This window comes from Toxorhynchites rutilus, chromosome 2 (genome assembly GCF_029784135.1).
Source record: "Toxorhynchites rutilus septentrionalis strain SRP chromosome 2, ASM2978413v1, whole genome shotgun sequence".
Classification (NCBI taxonomy): domain Eukaryota; kingdom Metazoa; phylum Arthropoda; class Insecta; order Diptera; family Culicidae; genus Toxorhynchites; species Toxorhynchites rutilus.
Genome location: NC_073745.1, coordinates 79,238,528 through 79,262,910, shown reverse-complemented (window position 1 = coordinate 79,262,910; position 24,383 = coordinate 79,238,528). Strand labels below are relative to the sequence as shown.

The 24,383-nt window shown below is 39.4% G+C and overlaps 1 protein-coding gene across 1 annotated transcript in view; it reads left to right on the top strand.

Moving 5' to 3' along the window:
• The window catches only part of LOC129765860 (protein jim lovell), a 73,219-nt gene that overhangs the window by 32,202 nt on the left and 16,634 nt on the right, over positions 1–24,383 (top strand). The window lies entirely within an intron of this gene.

The window sequence follows — 24,383 nt, the reverse complement described above, 5'->3', positions numbered from 1 at the left end:
GCTCAAGCGCTACGCGCTTTAAGGCTAGCGCCATTTCAAAGACCCCTTCGGATTGTGTAAACAACAACGTTGAAACCAAAAACCGGTAAATCGTGCCGCCCGCTCGCAGAAAAAGGTTACTTTTCCTATTGATACACAGCTGAACAGAAAAAAACGCTCTGCGAAACAATAGTCGATTCGCTGGTGGTATTTCACCTTTCACGTGCCGTTATTGCACCATTATTTGCATATAAAACTTGATGGTGAGATCCCGATAGGTCCTGCGAGAGTGGAAGGCAACCGATCATCTTCGTATGTTGCTGCGTCCATGTGCGCCCCCCTCCCAGCTAATCGAACGTATGTATGTTAATCGATTGCTCTATTGGCATAATACCATCATCGTAATCGGGCTTCGAAGCGCGTGGGGTTGCGCGTTGCAGTTTTCGGGATGATTATCTCATCGCACAGTGCCTTTGCCCACACCCTCCGGTGGGTGGGTGGAGACAGATGGTGGGGGAGCCCAGCAAGCAATGAAACCAGAACTAATTTGCCTACGGATATTCGCAGTGTTTGGGACTGGGCTTGCATTGTTCGTTGTTGACGGGGAAAACATAAGGTAACATACGAAGCCGGGTGTGTTCCGCGATGCCGCTCCATGAATGGGCGCAGGTTTTGGCCTCAGCTGTTTCTGGCCTGGCCTGATTGATACGGTTAACTGCTCTATCGGTCGACGTCGGCGGTATCGGCAACAGATTATTATAATTATGCAACGTTATTGGTCGTAATGAACGGCCGTTTATCGTTCGAAAATTTGTGCCAGAATTAGCTTCGAAATTGGAGATGGATGCACTTGCTCGTGCCGGTGTGGGTTTTTGTCATATCGGAACGGATCGAATGTTTACCTTTTTCTAGCAATTCTGTTGCGGAAAATCACACCCGTAACCACGATTGTTTGATAATGATTTGATCAACTGTTTGACAGTTTGACTAATTTGTGTGTTTTAGAATTTTCCCTGCTGCACGGTTTCACTTTTTTTCGTCCATTTCGATCTGTTGACAACACAAATATTTCCAAATGTTGTTCCAACATTGGAGAGTAATTTGGTCAACTAACAACATTTGTTGTCATTGTAGATTGAATTAACTAAAACGAGGCAGTTTACCACAATTTTCATCAGCTCTTTCAACATCATATATTTCACTGTTGAGCACATTACCGTACCTTAAACTATGGTTTCGGAGACGAATGAATTATCAGATTTAAAGTCTCCGCAAACAAAGTAAAAGAAAAAGAACTGACGTTTTGGAGACGAATGAATCGCAAAACATCTCTACCATCTATCGAGGAATAGACGAGCTATAAGCGTTCCGAAAAATCAACCGTAAATACAGGAACGAATGACCTTCGGATTAAAGTCTAAAAGACAAGAACAAGACAAGAAGACAAGAATAGAACTGCAGTAAATACATAGGGGTATAAAGGGGTTTTTGTGGCCGGGGAATGTTTTCATGATAGGTCGAGATTTCCTAAGAGGGAAGGGGGGGGGGGAGTTGGTGGCTGGCGGTGGCGTTGCTGCCATACAAATGAAACACAAATTTTTACATTTCTCGAGAATTAATCAAGCAAATGAAACGAAATCTGGCATTACTCGAGAATTAATCAAGCAAACGAAACCAAATTAGGTATATGGAGGTTTTAGGGTGCAATAAATGTTTTCACTGTGGTTAAACACTCCATCCCCCTCTCTAAGGGGGATCTGCCATACAAATGAAATACAAATTTCTGCATAACTCGAAAACTAATCAAGAAAATGCCTAATTTGGCATGCGAAGGTTTTAGATGACACAAAATGTTTCTATGGTGAATAGACACTCCACCCGTCTCTCTCAGGGGAGAGGGGGGCTGCCATACACATTATTCAAGGACTAATCAAGCAAACGGAACTAAATTTGGCATGTGGAGGTTTTATGGGGAAGAAACATTACTATGGTGGGTTAACACTCCTGCCCCCTCTTTAAGGGGGGGGGGGGCTCCCATACAAATGAAACACAAATTTCTGCATAACTCGAGAATTAATCAAGCAAACGAAACCAAATTTGGCAGGTTTTAATAAATGTTTCTATGGTGGTTAGATACTCCTCCCCCTCTCTTAGGATTGGCTGTCATATAAATGAAAAACAAATTTATGCATAACTCGAAAATTGATCAAGCAAATGGAGCCAAATTTGGCACGTGAAGAATTTAGGAGGCACGAAACGTTTCTATGGTAATTAGACACTCCTTCCCCTGTCCTCCCCTGTCATACAAATGAAAAACAAATTTCTGCATAACTCGAAACTTAATCAAGCAAATGGAGCCAAATTTGGCATGTGAAGATTTTAGGAGGCACGAAACGTTTCTATGGTGAATTGACACTCCTCTCCCCTCTTTCAGGGGAGAAAAGGGGAGGAGTCTGCTTTTATTCTATCATATTTTCAGTATCAAACATTCATTTCATGTAACGGAGAAACATGTTATTTGCAAGTGGTTAAAAAATCTTGAACGAGAATCGTGTCTGAAAATAAACTGATATTATAATGATTAGTTTTGTTAGAAATACTAGGAATTTTATAGTAAAAGATAAATTCAACGGGGTCGATTAGAAGATCATTCAATGAACAGTTCTGCGAATATCATCGAACTTCTTCACTAAAATATTTGAAAACATAAATCAAATTCTAATTAAACTTTCTGCTGTAAAATATGTATTCTACTGTTGACACATTTTCATCTGCAGAGTATATGTGGGATGTTGATAATTTGATGAAATGACCGGAATATTAGGAGGATTTTCCAGGTAATTAGAGAAACACTTAGCGAAACGAATGCTATCCAAATCTCTATAATACATGCTCAAAAACTGCTCTGCACTTGTTTATTGAAAGAAGCAAATTCAGTCCACATTTTCTTATGGGCAGTACCCTCGTTTCCGAATATTTCCCGAATTTAGCGTCGATTTTGTGACGTTTTTCTTGATACATCTGAGTTAGGTGTGCTTAGACACCGAAAAGCAGTTTTTTAAGGATCACTTTGTCCTATCGAATGAAAAATTGGGATGTTACAAATGAGATTTCCATTTATTGGCACATGTTATTACGACATTCGTGTTTTTTTTTCAAGGAAATTTTGATTCCGGGATTAGATTACATATCCAAGATTAAACTTCTATCAATACGATCAATGGCATGATCGGAATCACAAGTGATAAGTCTTTCTACTTTATATTTTTAGAATGAAACTTGACAATTCTACGCTTTATGAAATTAAACGCATCAAAAATAGTTTTCTTCAAATTGGAGCATTTTAGGCAGTCAAAATTAATTCTTTATTCTAATTTCTGCTTCCTTATCTGAACTAGTATCTCGCAGTCAAAGTTCAGTAAAAAAGTATTTGAATGCTTTTTTTAATGGTACCTCGATTAGCTTCAATTTGAATAACATTCAATTACGCTAAATCGAACTCTTCAGAAAAACTCTTTTCGATAGACACTCGTTTCTCGGGTTTTTTTCTTTGCAGGCGAATGATTATATTGCCAAATAAGTTTCTTCAGATGTTATTTCATACGTCATTTGATTATAGGTTATTGATTCAGCTGTGATTTCAAAATTACAATAATTTTCCTTGTGTTATTGTGCAGTTTTTACTATTGTACAGTCCTTGGAAGTCACCGAAGAAATATTTTTTAATTTCAGTAAGATTATTTAGGGTGTAATACTAATGTCGGATGGAATCAATAGTGTTTTTGTTTTGATTTGGAAACAATCTCCACGCTAGAACCATTAGAAAAACAGATATGTAATTGTCGTTGGTTCTCTCGAATGGTCTCTAAATGCGATTTTGAAGGAGTAGTATTTTGTGCTTAATATCGGTTATCATAGTGGGATTATTACAAAACTGATTAAATAAATTTCTATACGCATTAGAACAAATGGGATGAAGAAGAAAGATTTTTGTTTTAGTAACTTTACCCCACCATTTCATACAGTGCAGTCAACGATTTCACATATTTTCAAACTCTAATATATATTGACAGGAAGTGGTGTAATCAATACTACATAAATAAAATTTGGAACAAATTGAAGAGAGATACAAATAATTTTTCGGGCAATGTTGATAAAAAAATCAAAGAATATGAAACAACCGTAACTGCTGAAAAAAGGCTATTTGCATTATTTTTTTCGAAAAACATTATTTGTTTTAAGATTATAATCAGGATAAAACTATTTCAATGTTGCAGTTGCAAGAAAAGCAGTTTGCGTTGCATCGAAAGAAAGATGCGCTGCCTGAGTCGAGAATTGTCTAGTGTTATTTTGCCTCACGAGCACTCTGGTAGTCATCTAGATATTCAATACAGAATAGTCGCATATACATATTAGGCTGTCAAAAAAGTCCTGCGGTATTTTTTTTTTTTGAAGTTTCATTTGTTCATAAAATTAGTTGCAATCATCTGTTTTAAGTCAAATATGCGCCGTTTTGTTCGATGACTTGTTCCAACGAGATGCCAACTTCATAATACCCCTGTTATAGAAGCTCGCTTCCTTATTGGCAAAAAACTCGGATAGCCAATTTTCACAGGCCTCTTTTGTGGCTAACTTCTGACTACCTAGCTCGTTCGCCATGGACAGCTGGTAGTCACTTGGTGCAAGGTCCGGACTATACGGCAGATGCAAAAGAACCTCCCATCCGAGCTCCTGGAACTTCTGGCGCGTCACCAAAGAAGTGTGTGGCCTGGCGTTGTCCTGATGGAAGACAATGCGGCCTCTGTTTATCAAAGATGACCTCTTCTTCATGAGTGCTACCTTCAAGCGGTCCAGTTGTTGGCAGTACAGGTCCGAATTGAGCGTTTGGCCATAGGGAAGCAGCTCATAATAGATTATTCCTTGACAATCCAACCAAACACACAGCAGAACCTTCCTGGCCGTTAATGAGGGCTTGGCCACCGTCTGAGCCGCTTCAGCGGGCTTCGACCACGACCGTTTGCGCTTCACGTTGTCGTAAGTGACCCACTTTTCATCGCCAGTCACCATCCGCTTCAGAAACGATTTCAGCAGCGATTCACATGCGTCGATACGGTCAAAGATGTGTTTTTGCGTCAACGTGTGTGGCACCCATACATCGAGCTTCTTTGTGAATCCAAGCTTCTTCAAATGGTTAATAACGGTTTGATGACTTATCCCCAGCTCTTGGCCGATGCTACGGCTGCTACTATGCCGGTCTTTCTCGGCTAATTCAGCGATTTTGTCGCAATTTTCGACGACAGGCCTTCCGGAGCGTGGCGCATCTTCGACGACCTCTACACCAGAACGAAAACCTTGAAACCATCGTTGTGCGGTGGAAATGGAAATGGAAACGGGTCCATAAACTGCACAAATTTTATTGGCAGCTTGAGATGCATTTTTGCCTTTGTCATAGTAGTACTGTAAAATATGTCGGATTTTCTCTTTATTTTGCTCCATATTTGCGACACTATAACTCACGAACGACTTAACCAAACAAAACATTGTCAAGGACTATATTATAGCGCGTAAAAATACCTTTCCAACAAGCTATAGTATGACTCGATACAATGAATACAACTAGAACTACGCGCTTATAACGACACCTCGCGGAAGTACCGCAGGACTTTTTTGACAGCCTAATATTTTCAATGCGCTGGTGTAGACTTAACCGATATATGGAATGGAACACGTCCTCTAAAAATGCTCCAAACGATGACGGAAAAGGTTTTGTATTGCGCTGACAACAACAGTCAAGTTTAGATACTGTAGCTGGACAAAATAGAGTTGAGAAGCTTTCGAACTTTTGGCTACTTCATTTGATGAATATAGGATTTGTTTTTTAGTTTTTTGCCACTTCGAATATGTCGTATTTCGTATCAACGAGAGTGTTTTTGCGGGGAGTTCATTACTTCAATATGAAGAAAAAAGCTGCGGAAAGTTATCGCATTTTGGTGGAAGTTTATGGTGAACCTGCTTCAACTGAGCGAACGTGTCAGACGTTGTTTGTACGGTTTAAAAGTGGTAATTTTGATTTGGAAGACGAAGAACGCTCCGGATCGCCTAAAAAGTTTGAAGATGAAGATTTGGAGGCTTTACTCGATCAAGATCCGTCACAAACGCAACAAGGATCTGCAGATACACTTAGGGTAGCTCAGCAAACCATATCCGATAGTTTAAAAGCAACGGGAATGATTCGAAAGGTAGGACATTGGGTGCCGTATGAATTATAGCCACGAGACTGCTCCAACAGCATGAAGGAAAGGGTTTTTATGCATCGAATCGTTACTGGCGATGACAAGAAGGTCCATTACGACAATCCTAAATGAGTGTCACACTGTCTGTTTGGTGGAACCAGCTGGGTGTGGTGTACTGTGAGCTGCTAAAACCGAATGAAACCATTACGGGGGATCTCTACCGACGACAAATGATGCGTTTGAGCCGTGCACTGAAGGTAAAACGACCACAATACGAGCAAATACACGATAAAGTTATTTTGCAGCATGACAACGCTCGGCCGCATGTCGCGAAACCGGTCAAAACATACTTGGAAACGCTGAAATGGGAAGTCCTGTCCCACCCGCCGTATTCTCCAGACATTGCTTCGTCAAATTACTATCTCTTTCGATCGATGCAACATGGCCTGGTTGACCAGCACTTCTCCAATGTTGATAAGTCAAAAATTGGATCGATTCGTAGTTAACCGACAAATCGGCCGATTTTTTTCGCAAAGGGATCCGTGAATATTCTAGAAATATGGGAAAAAGTTGTGACTAGCGATGGGCAATACATTGAGCATTAATTTTTTGCAGAATAAAGTATTAATCTTTGAAAAAAAAAAACAAGAAACTTACCGGTACTCCTATTGCAATATTCGTTCGTCTTATCCCCATTAACTGTTTGATTCTCTCGCACTGGAAAAAGGTTCAAATTTCCGGTCACTTTCTATGCCAGTGAAAAAACGTTGAAAAATATTTTTTTTGGTGGAATATTTGGACAGTCAGTTCGAGGATTCGTATATTGAACTGTAATAAAGTGCACTTATGTTTTGGAAAAAGATAAGTTTTCAATGATACAATAGAAGTCTTACTCAACCCATATTTTGTACAGAAAATTAACAGTCCTTCACAATAATTGAGTGTGATACGAAATTCGAAAATTTACTATTTTCATCTCGCATTAAAATGTTTGACCATGCAATTAAAACGAACCCTCTAGCAGTAAATATCATACAAATTATGTATTCTCTACTCAACTGGAGACTGTTAGGACGTGGCCGTCGCTGTTGACTTCTCAAAATTCGAATATTAAAAGCTTGCACAACGAAAATAGTTTTAAAGGTTTGGAAGGTGCGAACCGCAAAACCGTGAGAAAATCTTAAGCGAATATTCAGCCTTCACGACGGACACCCGATCTTCTCTGATTTATCTCTTTCACTACCCGAACTGATAAGGGGAATGGCTGAAACGATCACACACCTGTACAGTATCGGGTCAGAGCTACCGTTCCGCTCATATCCACATCTAGAGCCTGCAACCTTGTTCCAAACTAAACCGTCTTGACAGCCCGAGTAACCCTGACAGTCCGTGCGCGCGGTGATTGATTTTCCTAAGCACACAAGCCAAATGACCGGCCGCCGAGGAGGCCCAGTCGGGGCACGCATTGGACCGGATAATTCTCCCGCGCCCATTACTCAAAACCCGTGCGCGAGAAACCGAAACCACAGTGACCGAAATGTGTCGCCGGTAAGAAGCATATTGATGTTTGTTGTGTTGGGTTTTTTTCCTCTCTCGAGACATCTAGCATCGCACCCGTTGTGTCTCGTTGCTCGGAACCATAAACAAATCAACCGCTTCGGACTCTAATGGCACAAACCGCCGAAAGACAACGACACAGGCGCGAAGTCAACTGTCAGCCACCGCAGGAAACCACGCCGAACGTCTAAAGTCAATGGAATCGAAGAGACATTATTAGTCAGGTTGTCACATTGAATCAAAATCACGTATCATAACCGCCGCCACGAGTGATGTGCGAAAAGCATAGCCTCATAGCCGAGTGAAGCTGGGAGCAGTAAGTGAGCTTCTTTTTTTTTTTTTTTATCGCCGTGTGATCCAAGGGCGAGATCCGTGCAGCATCTGAGGTAGTATCAACAAAACCGACAATAAATCACATCAAAAAAGAATAAAACGATAATTTATTATCGGTGTTTCCTCTCGGATGGATCGGTCTGGGGTTTGTTGGTGGCGGCGGGCGGAGCGAAGACGATGCGCTGAAGGAGGCTGAAGCTTTTAGCTTTTGGAGAAGAGGTAAATTTCAAACGTTGGATGCCAAGAACAAGTCATTCTAATTTCAACCTCTCTGCGTTGGGCAATTAGAGCAATGAGGCGTATTTCCATCCAAAAAACGCGTCACTGCACAAGAATCCCCTGTTTAGTCACTCTCTAATCACACATGATTACCTCAGCTGACCACCAGCAACAACAATAACAACAACACAAGAAACTAAACAAAAAAACCAAAGCATAGAAAACAACCGAATGATCCATCTAACGATCTCAACGACCATTCGCTCAATCCGTCAACCGCGAAATGATATACTCTTTACACCAGATCTAATGACTCGATTAAGACACCACAAAGGGTCCGCTCGAAGAGGGGCTGTCTCTCAGCCTCGTCTCCCTCCCGGGATGCCCGTAAGATCGAAGGTATCGGCCGCGATCTGTGTTAGTCACGGTGCCCTCCAAAGACCTGCTCGTATACGCTACTTCCGGCCCATGGTGCTTTTGATGGGGCAAGAGACGGAGGATGCAGCGGGGTGAACCAAAGCGTACCTCACACGCCTTTCGTTGACCAACGACCGCCAGATTGCCAAACATGCTGGAATGATTCCGGAGTCGGGCGAGCGCGCGCCTTCGCCCCTTTTCTCAGAGAAGCCAGCCGGAACGCGCGCGAGTAGAACTCTGCTTTCCTGGAATGTGAGTGTGTGGTGGCCACCACGCGGGGAACGAGAAGATCGCGGGGGTGTACCAAAGCAATTGAATTGACTCGATCACGGCTGATGGCCAGAAGAATACGTGGGAATTTTCGCGCTTGTCGCACCTCGCGTGATGAGTGTAAACGGCGAAGAATGGGTCTGTTTTGGAACATTGTAGCATCATGCATGGGTCGCTTCTTGGTAGAATCGGGAATGTGGTGTCGTCGAGAGACGACACTCGTGCTGTGTGATACAATTTAATCAACGGCTTGTTTGCCGCCGACAGTCGTGGGTCAACGGTGGTCATTTGGTTGGGAGAATAAAAATGGTTTGTTGTGCTAGAAGCCATTAATCTGTTCAACATCTCGCTGTGAATGCAAACGATGTAATTTTTTACCGGGATATCAACAAAACGATGCATATACATATGAAATATTATTTTATATTGGTGAAATGCTACTGAAACATTTCCGTTTTGAAGTCTTTGTTCACATAAATGGAACTTAACATAGAGCAATTCCACGTCAAATCAATCAAAACACAGCCGGTTTTGACGCGACCCTCTTGGTTTTTTTTTAAACGTTGAACTCATTGCTACCTGAAATCACAATGTTCTATCATCAAATGATGATAGAACCAATTTTAATCGAGGGGATTAGAAGGAAAGGGATGTAAGTGACTTGGTCGATTTTCTCTTCATCAACTTTTTGACGTAGAACTACGTCTTTAATTAAGGGTGCCAAATCAGTCACGTTTTTATGAAATAAAGTTAACGTTAATAACTATTTTCGTCGCGAACGGATTTTGACAATTTAAATACCAAACGAATCGTAAATTCCCTAAGATATTGCTATCCTATATATTACAATCCTATGATGTGTGAACAGTTTAAATTGATGAAAACTAGAAGCATTTTCATTTTCCCATACGTTTGTTTTGCTCAATTGTGAGCTTCGCTACCTCCGCCGTCAATAACGAGCAACTTATCGGCGAACAACGAAGGGGAATGATTTAAAGTCTTCGTGAATAAAGAAAAGAAGAAGATTAAGAACGAGGGGGAATATTTGCCTAGAGCATAAATATTGAATCTCGTCGAGGTAAAATTTTGTAGAGGCGAATGAACTCTATGAGTTTAAAGTCTCTATAATTCAACAACAAACGAACGAACGGTAAAATTTCAGTATCGTTCTAGATACGAAGCAATGAACATTGCTTGTTCTTCCTTGTTTTGCGTCATCGTATGTCTTCGTTTCGGATTGAGCTGTGGACGCGACCAAGTTACTTACTCGCTGATGTCTATGACATTGCCATCATCACATCAAACTGACGCCACTCCATAAGGGTCTGAACTACACAATTGCGTGGGCAATCATCAAACTAGGCTATCATCGGCTCACCAAGAAAAAAATTGCTCAGGAATTTTGTGTGTGTGTGTGTGTGTGCGATTTGGTTTCGCATGACAGCAGCAGAAGTATCTCCACCAAGGATGAAAACTAAGCTAGTCGAGACCGGAATTTTTAATAGAAAGGGCTTCTGTTGAGAAGAGTGCAACGCGGAGATAAGTGTGTGATTTAGTTACTTTAAGCCATCGATATATGGCTTCGTGTGCGTACATGCGTGCTTCATAACCCATATGTACAAATAGCATAAACTGCTCCCGTGAGCATTGGCCCTGTCACGCTGGGCTCTGCATAGTCGTAGTCAACTGAGGATAGTCAGCTGACTATCTGACTGAGTATACCCGTATTCAGTTAGTAATGACTTTTGGCTTCTTCGAGCAGTCTTTCCGCCAAAACGACATTGCATTTTGAAGTGACTTCCCCCAAAACGAATTCGTTCCTCTCTTCCATGTACTTGTGCATGAATCGATGTTTGAGTTCAACGTGGTTTGACATACGCTACAGGTGAACTAGATTCTTTTGTATCAAACACGAAAATTACTCACACGTATAAAATAGCGTCAGTGTGGATACGCTGTTTTGCACGCTAATACTAACGCGAAGACCTTTATAGTATACTTGATAAATGTTCAAGTTCGTTGGTTTGAGTTCACGATGGGTAGACAATAAACCTTCCATTGATTGGGTTACTTCTTTTTTGCATCAGAAATCATGTTTTCGTTCCTCCTTATATGGACGTAAAAATAATATTGCGTACGCGGGTATGAATTAGTGTCTCGGGGAACTGGAAGTGTGGATCAAAGTCAATTGAATGAAGAAACAGATTTGTATTCATTAGTCGAGTCAGTTAAAATAACCACTGACTGGACTAGTTCACCAGTCATCCTCGCTAGTCAACGCTAGTCAATTCATTTGCTAGTCAAGTAATTTTTTGTTGCCGGCGACTGCCGAAGAAGTTCTAGTCGAAGCGCAGGTACTGAGAACAGAGTCGGTCCTCATTTTTCACCTTCGAAGATTTCGGGCCCTGCTGTCTCGATGCAACAATCACCTAATATTTTGATGCTATGATGAGCGATTGTTTGGTTGTGCAAGTTATGCAACCGCGATAATAAATATAAACAAAGAGATAGGTAGCGGATGATTTCGCTGCATTATAAAATAATATCCGAAGTTATGAACAAGCGACTTGAATAAAATAACAGCGTAGTTCTACGTCAACAATGCGGTCATGTCTTGGACACAACCTCCTATATTTTTTTCTTTCGTGAAAAACGTTAAGCTGCAAAAACGATCCAATTCGATTTTGCCACATTGTCAAATAAGCTGGGAATGTGTTCGCAGCTGAGTTATGGGCAAAAGAGAAAATTTATGAAGAAAAAATCGAACAAGTCACTGACATCCCTTCCATTTTGAGCCCCTCAATTACGACTGATTTTTTATAAGGGTGGGTCCAGAATCATTGATTTTTTTTTAAAACAATAATTGAAAATTCAGATGTCAGACTGGAATATGATGTACAGCAATGTTCTTGGGAAATGAATTGACTATTTAGAAGAAATAATACAAAAATTAATTCGTTGTTGCGCAATATATTCTTCGTTCAAATTTTTTGAAATAATCTTCCAAACCTCAAGTTTAATGCCATATAACAATACCAATTAGAATAAACATTGAACAAGTTATCAAACTTCGTTCAAAAGCAAATTATCAATTTTAGTGAAGACATTTTCTCGTATTATGTGAAGACATTTGAAAAAATCACCTGGCATCCCTGCAACTGAGGTACATAAGCTGGCTGATTGCGAGATGGAGGGTAGAAGGTGGGAAGATTCACGGGTTTTGATTGTGTCAAATTTTGATTGTATTAGTAGCCAGGAAGACAGGAAGTTCACATATCAGGCATACCAGTCAGTTACTCAAAAGGTATAAAATTTAATGTGCGAACAAACAACGTTGAAAGAGGATATACAGAAACTAATTACATATTTGCAAACAATATTTTTCGCATTACATTCAACAATTGAAAAAAAACCGAACATGTCACGAACTTAAATGTTTAATTTTTTAGTTTGATTTCTTATATCGGAATTAGTATTATAATGTCTATTATTCTTGGATTTTAGACCTATTGTCCGCAATTGTAAAAAAGTTAACACAATTAGGGTGCCGAACACTTCATTCTCCGAAAACTTGAACGGAAGAGGAAGCCTTTCGTCTCAATATAGGTCATACGGAGTCAATCAAATTTATTTTTCAAGTACATTTTACATGAATTTATATATTTGGCTGTTTTGATGAGAAAAAAAGCAAAAAAAAAAGTTGATTTGACGAGAAGTAAAATTGACTTGTGATTAAGTTTAGAACACCCCAACACCACTTCAATTTAAGTTTCTGTTAATGTATCAGTTGGGCCTTGTTATTTTGAACTCCAGCATTATTTTTTGAAAAAATTTTGTACGTTCATTTTTATCCGATTATTTTTTATCTTTAATAACAATACTTTTTTCTATGTAGTTTCTTGTAGTTTTTTATGTATCTTCAATCCAGAAGATTTCTTTGACCTTTGGGCAAATCCTGGCGACATTCCTGTTTTCCAAGCCTCAGATAACAAATCAAGACGTTTGGTTTCCGTTCCAGCTTTTTCTTCACCCTTTTTTCCATAGCAAGATTCGCACGTCAAATGTTTTTGTCAATTCTTGATTTCCTTACGATATCCAAACTATGAAAAATTAAATTCACCTTTTTTTCATTCCAGCTGTCAAGATTCATGTTTTTTTTCATTTATCGTCACTTTAAAAACAGGAAGTGGGTTTTATCTGTGGTATAACCGCAAGGTTGGCGTAGGACTACCGTTGGTTTAGTGATCATTTGTTTGAAGTTGCATCTGAATCTTTTTTCAACCAATGAATGAATGAATATTTCGGAGAATTCGAAAACGAGGTTTGAGGTTTTCAACCTAAATACCTTTTTTTCAACTGAATGAAGTGACATGATTAACACTTCGTTCGAAAGATAAAATGTCCACAAGTTATATGTCGAATGAACTGAAGAAATTGTAAGTCTCTATAACTTAAGACAACAACAACAAGTTATTGAAATCACAAACCTTTCTAAATATAGGTACCTGCTTGAAATTGCATCTCAGTCATGAATTATATGCGGGTGATTCAAGACACTGCTAGCAAGGCAAGATTTGTCGTCGAACAACTTGTATGTTGCTAAGGCAAAATATTCAGCAAAAGAAGCAAAATTGGTGCAAAATTTATTTCTGCGCTTTCTTATGTTTGCCCTATACATAATCAATAATACATTGCTTGTCACTAATTCACAAACATAAATTACAAAAAATTATTCGATTATTTGTCGTAAACGATGACATCTTTTCGGTTTCTCCTCCTCGACACCCACCAGTAAACAATGTTAACTCGATGACCTCCAAACGAAAAGAGTTGCGTGTGTGCCTCAAGCCTTTTGGATGCCGGTGCTTTCTTGGTCGCCTTGTTCCGATGGATTCCCGACGGCGCACCAACGCCGTTTGTGTGTACAAACAGGCTCTTGATAACACCGCTTATCATCGCTTTCATGATGAACGAAGATAGCTTCGCCACAACAGCGATATTATGCTCCAATCGTTTTACAATTATAACTGGTGGATTTCCGAACGGGAACTCGTTTATATATAGATTTGTTTGATTTCAATAGCCTGTTTTAAAGGAAATTTTAAAGCAATTGAAACAAGTTTTTGGATCAATAAGTAACAAGCATATAACGCATAGACATTTTATCTTTCGAATGGAGAGTTTATCATACCATTTCGTCCAGTTGTTTAGGAGGTCAACGCTCAAAGTCTTGTTGCTCCGGCGTAACGCTCTCGTTTTCGAAACTTACACTCTGTAAAAAAATGAAAGACGTAGTCCTACGTCAAAACCAAACACATTCCGTTTCGGCCACCAAGATTGATCTTTTATATACATTTGACCAACAATTTGACGCCACTTTCTTGCCAACAAGTACAAGATATCGTCCTGCTTGTAGCACTGCTTCCAGCACTGCTCGCTGCTTGTTTGGATTGGTTTGTTATTGGAGGAAATGAAATATGAAAATGAGTAGTTTTAACCTTTAAAGCCCTCTTTATGTGAGGATTTTTTACCAAAATTTGACGAATTGTCACCCGAGCAGTTGAATAGTTGAAATATTGCTTCATTTGCACATGCGATTTTGAGGTATTCGAACCTGTTCTAGCTATTTCCCGCTTATCCCGGTCAGACAGATTCGATTTACGTGGAGCTCTCTCCGTCTTACCGTATCCTTGAGGATTCGCCAAATAATTGAGCACTACTTGATGAGATCGTCCAATCCGACGAGAAATTTCTCTGATACCAACATTTTCTCGGTGAAATGCATCGATTTGTCTTTCTTCTCTCTCCGTGAGGACTTTTCCCTTCGATATTTTCCAAATTTAATGGATCAAAATAACTAAAACAACGAAAAATGTAACTGGTCTTATAGAAACTTGACAGTTGAAAATACGAAAACATTCGTTTACGCTCAGCGATTGCACACACACAAATGAAAATCATGCAGTGTATGATAGTCACCAATCGAGATGAAGAATAGAAGGTGGGAAGATTCACGGGTTTTCGTTGTGTTATACTTTGGTTGTATTAGTAACCTGAAAGATAGGAAGTTCACATACAAGGTACACCAGTCAGTTACTCAAATGGTACAAATTGAATGTTGAATGTGGATGTGAATGTGTCAACGAATAACATTGAAAGACGATATACAGAAACTAATTACATGTTTTCAAAACACATTTTTCGCATTATGCAGAAACATATCACGATCTAAATTGTTTATTTTTTTCTTTGATTTCTTATATCAGAAGTAGTATTCTAATATCTACTATGTTCGGATTTTAGAGCAACTTCATGGAAGTGTATCTCTTGTCAGCAATTGTAATTATTTTTTTCCAATTAGGGGGCTGAAAACTTCATTCGTCTAAACCTAAGATGCAAGCGGAAAACTTTTCGTCTCAATCTAGGTCAAACGGAGTCAATTAAATTCAATTTTCAAGTGCATTTTACATGAACAAAACAACCCTTCTTTCCGTGCACTGTTAAATGTTTATCCGTCAAAGGAACAAAAGTGACTTCTGTGACTCTGACTTTGTTCATTTACGTTTTTGGTAAAGTGAAGTAAAATTGAATTGAAATTATGTTTAGAACATCCCAAAAATACTGAAATTTCAATTTCTGCTAACATGTAAGTTGGGCTCTTATGATTTTGAACGCTAGCATTGATTTAAGAAAATAAAACTAGTTCGTTCATTTCATCTGCTTATTTTTACTTTTAATAACAACACTTTTCCTATGTAGTGGACTTTCATGAGCAAGGTAACACACATAAACAAAATCTGTGATTTAAATTTTTAAGTAATTTTAAATTTTAATTAAATAATTTAATTTAAAAAAAAAGATTTAAAAACCTTCCCACCTTTCATTTGCCATCTCGGTTACCAATACCTACACACTAGAAAATAAATTGAAGCATTGCTTGTTTACAATGACACAAAACAGCAAGATCATCAGCTGGTCTTATAGAAGTTGGACAGAGTGTAATACAAATAGTGAAGATGATGAAATAAGTGAACAATTGGCTATTTAAACTCAAATTTAAGAATGCACTTTTCAACGTACGCAGCTAAATTCAATAAACGAAAGAAAAAGACGCCCGATCGATTAATATTTCGGTTTGGACGATTTTATCATTAATGATTTTTATTTACATTTGTGAGCATCGATACAAGAAGACCAAAGAATGTCGATAATGTTGGAATATCTGCCTGATTTCTCTTACAATCCGTTTGAAGTTTCGTTCGATTCGTATAAAAAAGGTTTTCTAGGCCCACCATTTGGAGTTGGGGATGAGTTAAATTTACGGATTTCTGAACACTGACAGAAATTTTATTCAAAAGCAGTTGGTCGGTGTCAAGTCAGACCCGGCCATGTGACATTTTTATAATTTCGAGAAAAATTAACTTGAAGTTTGGTTCTATAAAGTGTTTTCATTGATCATTCAAAACAATTTCGATAAGTTATTCCTGCTTTGAAATCTGATAAATATTGTATGTAGCTTACGACATGCTTGGCCCACGTTTATTTTAACGATTTGCCTACCAATCGAATCGAAAGTTTTCTAAGATTTGTTTGATATGCTATACATTACAATTCCATAGTCTGTATATAGTTTAAATTGCTGATATTTGGAAGCATTCCCATTTCCCCATACATTTGTTCTGTCCACTTGTGTGCTTTCCCGAACAGAGCTGTCAATAACGGGCAACTTATGCAGCCGCTAGAATAGAAACAACGAAGGGGGATAGCGAAAAGATAATATTTGCGAAGTAAACTCCACCCTTGCATAGTAAGTAAGCTGTCGCTAGCGTATTAGTGTTGCATCTCATCTGAGGAAAATTCTCGGAATCTTTCTGTGTCCAAAGGTCGCATATTCTGCTCGTTTTGTATTTTATGTTTCCCCACGAGCTGTGAACGCTAGCGAATATTTCGCATGAAGTGTGTTTCTATGTTTCATTTTTATGTTTGATGCTTGTTAAATGGCGATGTCGAAAGATGCCTCTCGTTGAATATTCAATGCAATGCGTGCATTGATATAAAAAACAAATTGCGACATATGACCAATTAGTGTATTGTTCTCGCAAAGGTAAGGAACAAACGTTGCTTCTCGAAATGAGTCTACAAAACCACGCAAGACATTGAACTTTTTCAGAAACTTTTTACTAAAGAGTTATTTTTGAAATTTCGACGTATTCGCAAATAATATCCGAAATGCTAAACCAACAAAAAAAGATTGCGTAGTCCTACGTCCTGAGCGGTAGTGTCTCGAACACAACCCCTCGATTTTTTTCACTGAAACAATTTGTGTGACTTTTGAGTAACTAACTAATTTATACACGTTTCGAAAAGAAAGAGTTTGGAAAGGATTTAAATGAGACACATATTTCACCATCAAGTTCAAGTAACACTCGACCAGGAAGATCGCCCTTATTCAAAGTCTCAACTATACTGCCAATAGTCAATGTCGACAACACCCGGCTGTCCTAGCCGGTATTCTCCCAATGAATGTAACATTACTGGTGCCTACCAGCGAAGTGAACAGCCCAAAATTGACCCATTTAACTCGACCCTTTCCTCTCCAAAGCATCGAACGTCGTCCCGACGTGGCATCGAAACAAGGTGTGCAACAAACAAATCACGCCGACGTGGAACAACGAAAAAAAAACAAAATTGTCATATCACGAACGCCCAAAATCAGTCGGTAATTTGAAACCAAGTGCGCACTTCTGCTCACATTTTCACAAGCTCCGTTCTTGTTTCTGTTGCTGTATTCCACATTGGGTAGCTGACAGCACCCAAGTGGCGCAGTTTTATTTTCATGTTCGAATTCTTCAAATCGAGCTGCAGCGACGAACATAGAAATCTAGACTCTTCAGCACCCATCGGATTGGACCGAACTGGTTGTACATTCGCAGGCGTCGGTATTCACAAAATTTTCCACTTCTCGTGCAGCGCGCACTCCCGGCGATGGTGAAAAATCGAACGAACGAAAAAAAAAAAACCTAACGGAATTAGAATCACTCGGTCCCTCGGAAACGGCATAAAAAGGCCATCGCCGGGTGGAAGGCGTGGATGCGACGGTAACACGAAAATCAATGACTCGGGGGTGGCGATTGCCAAAAAACAAAACCCACGAAACAACGGCAATTGCACAAGAGAAAAAAAAATCCTGCCTTTTGACAGCGAAATTGAAACAATATTTAATTCCTACACGTCTGCGATCGCTTCGGGTGGGGGTTGGTGGGTGGTGTGAGTTTGGTGTGAGCAACATTACTCATACTCATTGTGTGTCGGTTGCTACTTGATTGCGACCATACCCGCTAGTTTGGACACTAGTTGGGGTGGTTCGGTGGGAACTAACGAGGTTTTATGGGATTAGGATTATCGATGGTCGGTGGTGGTGGTGAAGAGAGATTTTCTCTCCGAGCGCCCAGCTGACAGCTGTAATTGATTTCGATTCGATTTCGGTACCGCTCCGGCAGATGGGAGTTTGTCAGGTGGAAAATTAAGAGCAGTGCCGAAGTGGGTCCCCATTGTGGATTAATCATCGAGTTTGGCTAAGAACTGTTACGGTGGGGCCTTCGATTGGTCGCACGCCGGGTGGGGGTGGAAACGATCGGAAGCATATCGAAACAAGCAAACGCTTGAAAACAAAACAAATTTTGCTTTATAGCGGATGATTTGCTTGGTTCATTAGAAAATTGGAAAGCAAGATTTGTATGTTATATTGGAAATTAACGAGCCAACGAAGTGGTAGCAGAACGCGTTGAACGCTGTTTTGTTTTCTTCCGGAACGATACGAATTCAAATTCATAACGTTCTGATAGCGTGAAAAGCAGGTTCCCAACAACGCAGCGCAATGAGGAAAAAACAACAACCGCTGCAGTATTTCGGTAAGTAACTCTCCGCTATCACTGTCAATTTGTCAATAACCGTGGCCCGGCAGCAGTTGAATGCGGCGCAGACAGTCTGACGGCGGGTTGTTGCAAGGTACCCCACCGAAACCGGTGCTGTCCCGGCGCGTTGCACATGGCTACCGACCGGTTTGGGCGGCGCACCGAAGGGGGGGACGAACCGCAGCGTTGAGTCGCGGTGAAATTGTTTAATCGAAATTTTAAAAATAAGGCAACCACTATGAATGGTGCAACACAACGGAGTATCTCCCCCGCTCCCACCCCTCGTACCGAAACCAGTTCTCCCGCACCGTCGGGGACAGGTGAAAATCGAAGCAAAGCGTGCGGAATGGAGTGGAAAAGCCGCGCGGCGCGTGCCCACACTTACAAGCGCTGCCAGACATGGTTCCTTCCTCCTTTGATTTTTTTTTTTGCTCGAGCTTATCGAGCAAAGATGCAAAAGTTAATCTTCCTTCTAAATGTTTTGATGCCATGGAATAATTGTTTTGCTCTCATGAAGTATGCGAAAAGGATTACCCCCTCGGCGGAGCCGGGGGAGAGTTACAAAATTCCAAAAAAAAAAAACTTTATCGTCACACTTGCTCTGCGCGATGAGGGGGGTTCATATAAGAGACATATCGTTGATTTCAGCTTCTCGGCTTCGCTGATAGAAAGAAAGGAAGGAAGGATGCTCTCGGTCTGAAGTATATCATCGTGCAAAGGATGCGTTAAATCTGTGCTTGTCCCAGTCAATGCGTGCGACTTAACCGGTTTTGATCTTCTTGCTTTTTTTGTTTGGTGCGCTGCCTTCTCTCCTGGTCGGGAATGTTTGATGATGTGCAACTTTTGCGGGTTTCGTCATATAGAGGAGTCATTAAAAGAAGACTTCCTCCGGTCGGAAGGGCTGAAAGTGATGATGAAAAGTTTTCATTGCGTTCGAAATAGATGAACAGGGTGGAGTTTTGTCGCCGGAATTTAGTGCATGAAAAGTTTTTTTTTGTTTTTGCTGCTACATGAAAGAAGATCGGTTGGTTGAAGTTGTTTACAGCATTTCGGTTTGGAGCAAACGCCGTCGGAATGCTTTTGGTCGTTGAATGGCGAAATTCCACCATTACCCAGTATTCTACGGACAGTTGGTCCATCTAATTTGCCTTTTCTTGACTGAATATCGATTCAGAAGTACATTTTAGAAAACTTTTAATTGTGAATGAAAATATACCGAAACGGATTGATTTGAAACGCGACTAGAGGGTGCTTTGATTTAATTTTAACAATCAGCTACTAGACCAATTGAAAAAAATCTTCGATGAAATTCTGTTTAATATTTTTCAAACTAATTGGCGTTTTTAAATGTTTTCATTCGAAAGGGTCGCGACTAGAGTTAGACATTTGCGGAAACTGTTGCAAGCAAACTTCAGAATGTAGCGGTCTAATATTATATAATGCTGTCATAACATCCATGATGGTATTTCTCGTTGAATGGGATACCCCACCTCTATTGGTATCCCGTCCAACGATGCCATACAAAGAACAGTCCAGTGGATTAATGTCAGGGCTGATAGACGACCAAATATTCTTCTCCTAAAACTCTGAGGCGTTTTCCACGAGCCATTTCTGTGTTTCCTTAGCATTGTGAGTAGGAACTCTGTCTCGTGGATGAGACGGATGAAACGACTGCCAAATTATATTGGTTTGTCCAGTCGAAAATATGATCAAGGTTTGCCCACTTTTTTGAATTCTCTAATTCAGCGCTCCTGTGTCAAATAAGGTATTCGAATGTTTCAAAACATATAAAAAAATTGTCCGTAGTTTTATAGTTTATTTTTACGGGATCACATGTTTTAAAGGATTATAAAATACACCTTCTATTTGTGCCAATGCGCCCCTCATTCGATCTAACTTTTAATCGATCACCAGATGATTATTTCGCACGTATTCAGATCTTTTCTGGATTATAACACTTACAAATATTGTAAACATCATGTGATTAGCACTTAACCACTCTTCTCCAAAAATACGACACGAAAACTCGCGACTACCGGTTAAAAAGTTAGCAAATTCGCTAAACCGCGAATATTTTGTCGGACTGGTTTGGAGACTCGATGTTTAGCTTTGAGAAAAGCTTTTTTGGGGAAATGCTGCTACACAAAAACACCCGTCTTTCGGTTATAGAAAACTGAACCACACCCGACAAGATTCACTTCAATTCTGATCTTTATTCTATGTACAATATATACAGTGTGGAATTGCTGCTATTGTTTCACAGCATCTTTAGCGCACACTGGATGCGGTTACGTGATTATTGGTTAATATTCGGAATTTCATTAATTATTTACAGTTTTTTAACATCATTCTTGCACACCATTTGTATCAGATTTACATAGCTAAACCATACAATTAACGCATTTTGATTAACTCAATTCTGATCATGAGTTGTCCAATTCAATGATGTTGTTTTGTCCACATGATTTCTATGGCAACCGCTTGGAGCGCTGCAGTTTGTTTATTGTGTCCTTCGCGGATAGCAGAAATATGGTTTCTCAGTGTTGAGTGTGTTTTGAGGGTAACACTTTTAAAATGCCAAGAAAAGGTAATATTCTGAAGAAAGCTTAAATTATGAAGGGATCAATATTATGACAGTAAACGCAAGCAATGATAAATGCAACATTTACATGTTAATTCGAATGTTTCCATTCAAAAATGGTGATTTCTAAAACCGGACAAACCATGATAATTTTTTGGGCAAACCATGATCATAATTGCTCTTTAAGGAAAATCGTTAAAAATCATAAAAAATTTAATAATTTCAACACTTTATGGTAGTACGAGGGTCACTATTTATATTTCGGGAATAGGAACAAAAACAAATAGTTAAGCTGCGAATATATTTTTATTGTTTTTCAAAGTACTCGCCACGATGATCGATACACTTTTGCATGCGCTTAAACCAATTTTCAAAGCATTTATTCCGATCGACACGAGCCTTTTTTTTTTGAGCGATTGTCAAATTATGTGGGATCCAACGTGAACATAATTTTCGCACAACTAAGTATTCATGTAAAATCGCATATATGCTGGTGGAACTAATGCTTAGGGATGCCTCAATCTCACAATAGGTTACATGACGATCTTGCTTAATCATTTCGTGCAAAGCATCGATGTTTTCTGGCACTACAGTCGATTTTGGACGACCTTCACGAAACTCGTCGGACAGCGAACTACGACCACGATTGAATTCACTATACCAGCGATACACAGTGGTTTTTGATGGAGCTTCATCGTCAAAAGTCAAATTAAGTTGATTGACGCACTCTTGTTGTGATAATCCACGTCGAAAGTCGTAAAAAATTGTCGCACGAAAATGTTCACGATTCAGTTCCATTTTTTTGCCGAGACCAAACTTTCAACTAAATATAAAATAAACAAATAGCGTCCGTATGACAAAATGTTCTGAGTACGTATATCGTCAAAAATGTCAAACTTTACGATGGAACCGTCAGATGGACTCACATGACATCAGTGTTGCCATTTCCCGAAATATAAATAGTGACCCTCGGACTAGCAACTAGAGACTTAAGGCTTTTCTACAAACTCGTATCGATTATGTGTGATTTTCATGAAGAAAAATCGATTTGCATTTACTAGTAGCGTAAAAACACCCCAAATCGGACAAACCAAGATCATTCAACCTATTTTCGAAGGAACCAAAGGACGATTCAAAAGTCTTTCCGAATCGCCGTGGTTTAGTTCTAGCGTTCATTAATTGCCCTCTGCGTGAAGCATACGACTCAACACAGTTGTTTTGGTAATAATCTTCGGTAAAGACCAGCATGGACAAGATTTCTTTCTGGTTCCTTTTTATAATTTTTGTCCACAGTCTCAATGAAACCTCCACCAAAAGCGTTAGATAAGCGCTAATGCTATTTCCTTTTAGGACTGTAAGCTATTTTGTACTTATCCTAATCCTTTTTCATGTAGTAAACCGCTGCTTCCGACACGTTTACTAGCTGAATTATTCCATTGACATTTCATTCCGGTGCGAAAAAATTCAACGGCCGAAGAGCGAATATTTTATTTTTACTTCTGATTTATTATTCATATCTATCTGTCTATATATCTATATATCTATCTATCTATCTTCTACCTATATATATATATATATATATATATATATATATATATATATATATATATATGGAGTGATGTCTGTCTGTCTGTCTGTTTCTTATAGACTCAGAAACTACTGAACCGATCGACATGAAAATTGGTATGTAGGGGTTTTTGGGGCCGGGGAAGGTTTTCGTGATATTTTGAGACCCCTCCCCCTCTCTAAGGGGGGGCTGCCATACAAATGAAACACAAATTTCTGCATTACTCGAGAATTAATCAAGCAAATGAAACCAAATTACGCATATGGAAATTTTAGTGTGCAATAAATGTTTCTATAGTGGTTAGACTCTCTACTACCCACACTCTGGGGGGGGCCTGCCATACAAATGAAACACAAATTTTTACATTACTCGAGAGTTAACCAAGCAAATGAAACCAAACTGGGCATATGGAAGTTCAACTCCACCTCCCTCCTTAAGCGGGGGCTGTCATACAAATGAAACACAAATTTCTACATTACTTGAGAATTAACCAAGCAAATGAAACCAAACTGGGCATATGGAGGTTTTAGGGTACAATAAATGTGTTTATGGTGATTTACAAATACAAATGAAACACAAATTTCTACATTACTCGAGAATTAATCAAGCAAATGCAACCAAATTAGGCATCTGGAGGTTTCAAGGTGCAATAAATGAATATCTATGGTGGTTAGATACACCTCCCCCCTCTCTTGGGGGGGGGGGGGGGGTTTCTGCCATACCAGTGAAATACAAATTTCTGCATTAATCGAGAATTATTCAAGCAAATGAAACCAAATTTCTCATGTGGAGATTTTAGGGTGCAATAAATGATTCTATAGTGGAATACTCGTCCTTCCTCCCTTAGGGGGGGGGACCTTAGAGGACCCGAAACGTTTCTATGGTGAATAGACACTCCCACCCCCTCTCTGAGAAGAGAAGAGGAGAGGGGTCTGTTTTTATTCTGTCATATATTCTGTATCAAACATTTATTCCATGTAACGGAGAAACATGCTATTTGCAAGTGGTTGAAAAATATTGAACGAGAATTGTGTCTGAAAATAATCTGATATTATAATGATGAGTTTTGGTAGAAGTACTGGGAATTTTTTTAGCAATTATTCTATAATTATTTATTAGAAAATCGATCAATGGACAGTTCTGCGATTGGACTCATGAATTTGTGCTTAATAAGAAAACGTAAATGTTTGAAGGTATTGATAACAAAAAACAAATTTTTGGGCGAGACGAAGTTTGCCGGGTCAGCTAGTTTACCAATAAACATTGACTGAACATTGTTTATTTGGATTTCTGGCTCCGTTACTAGGATGTAT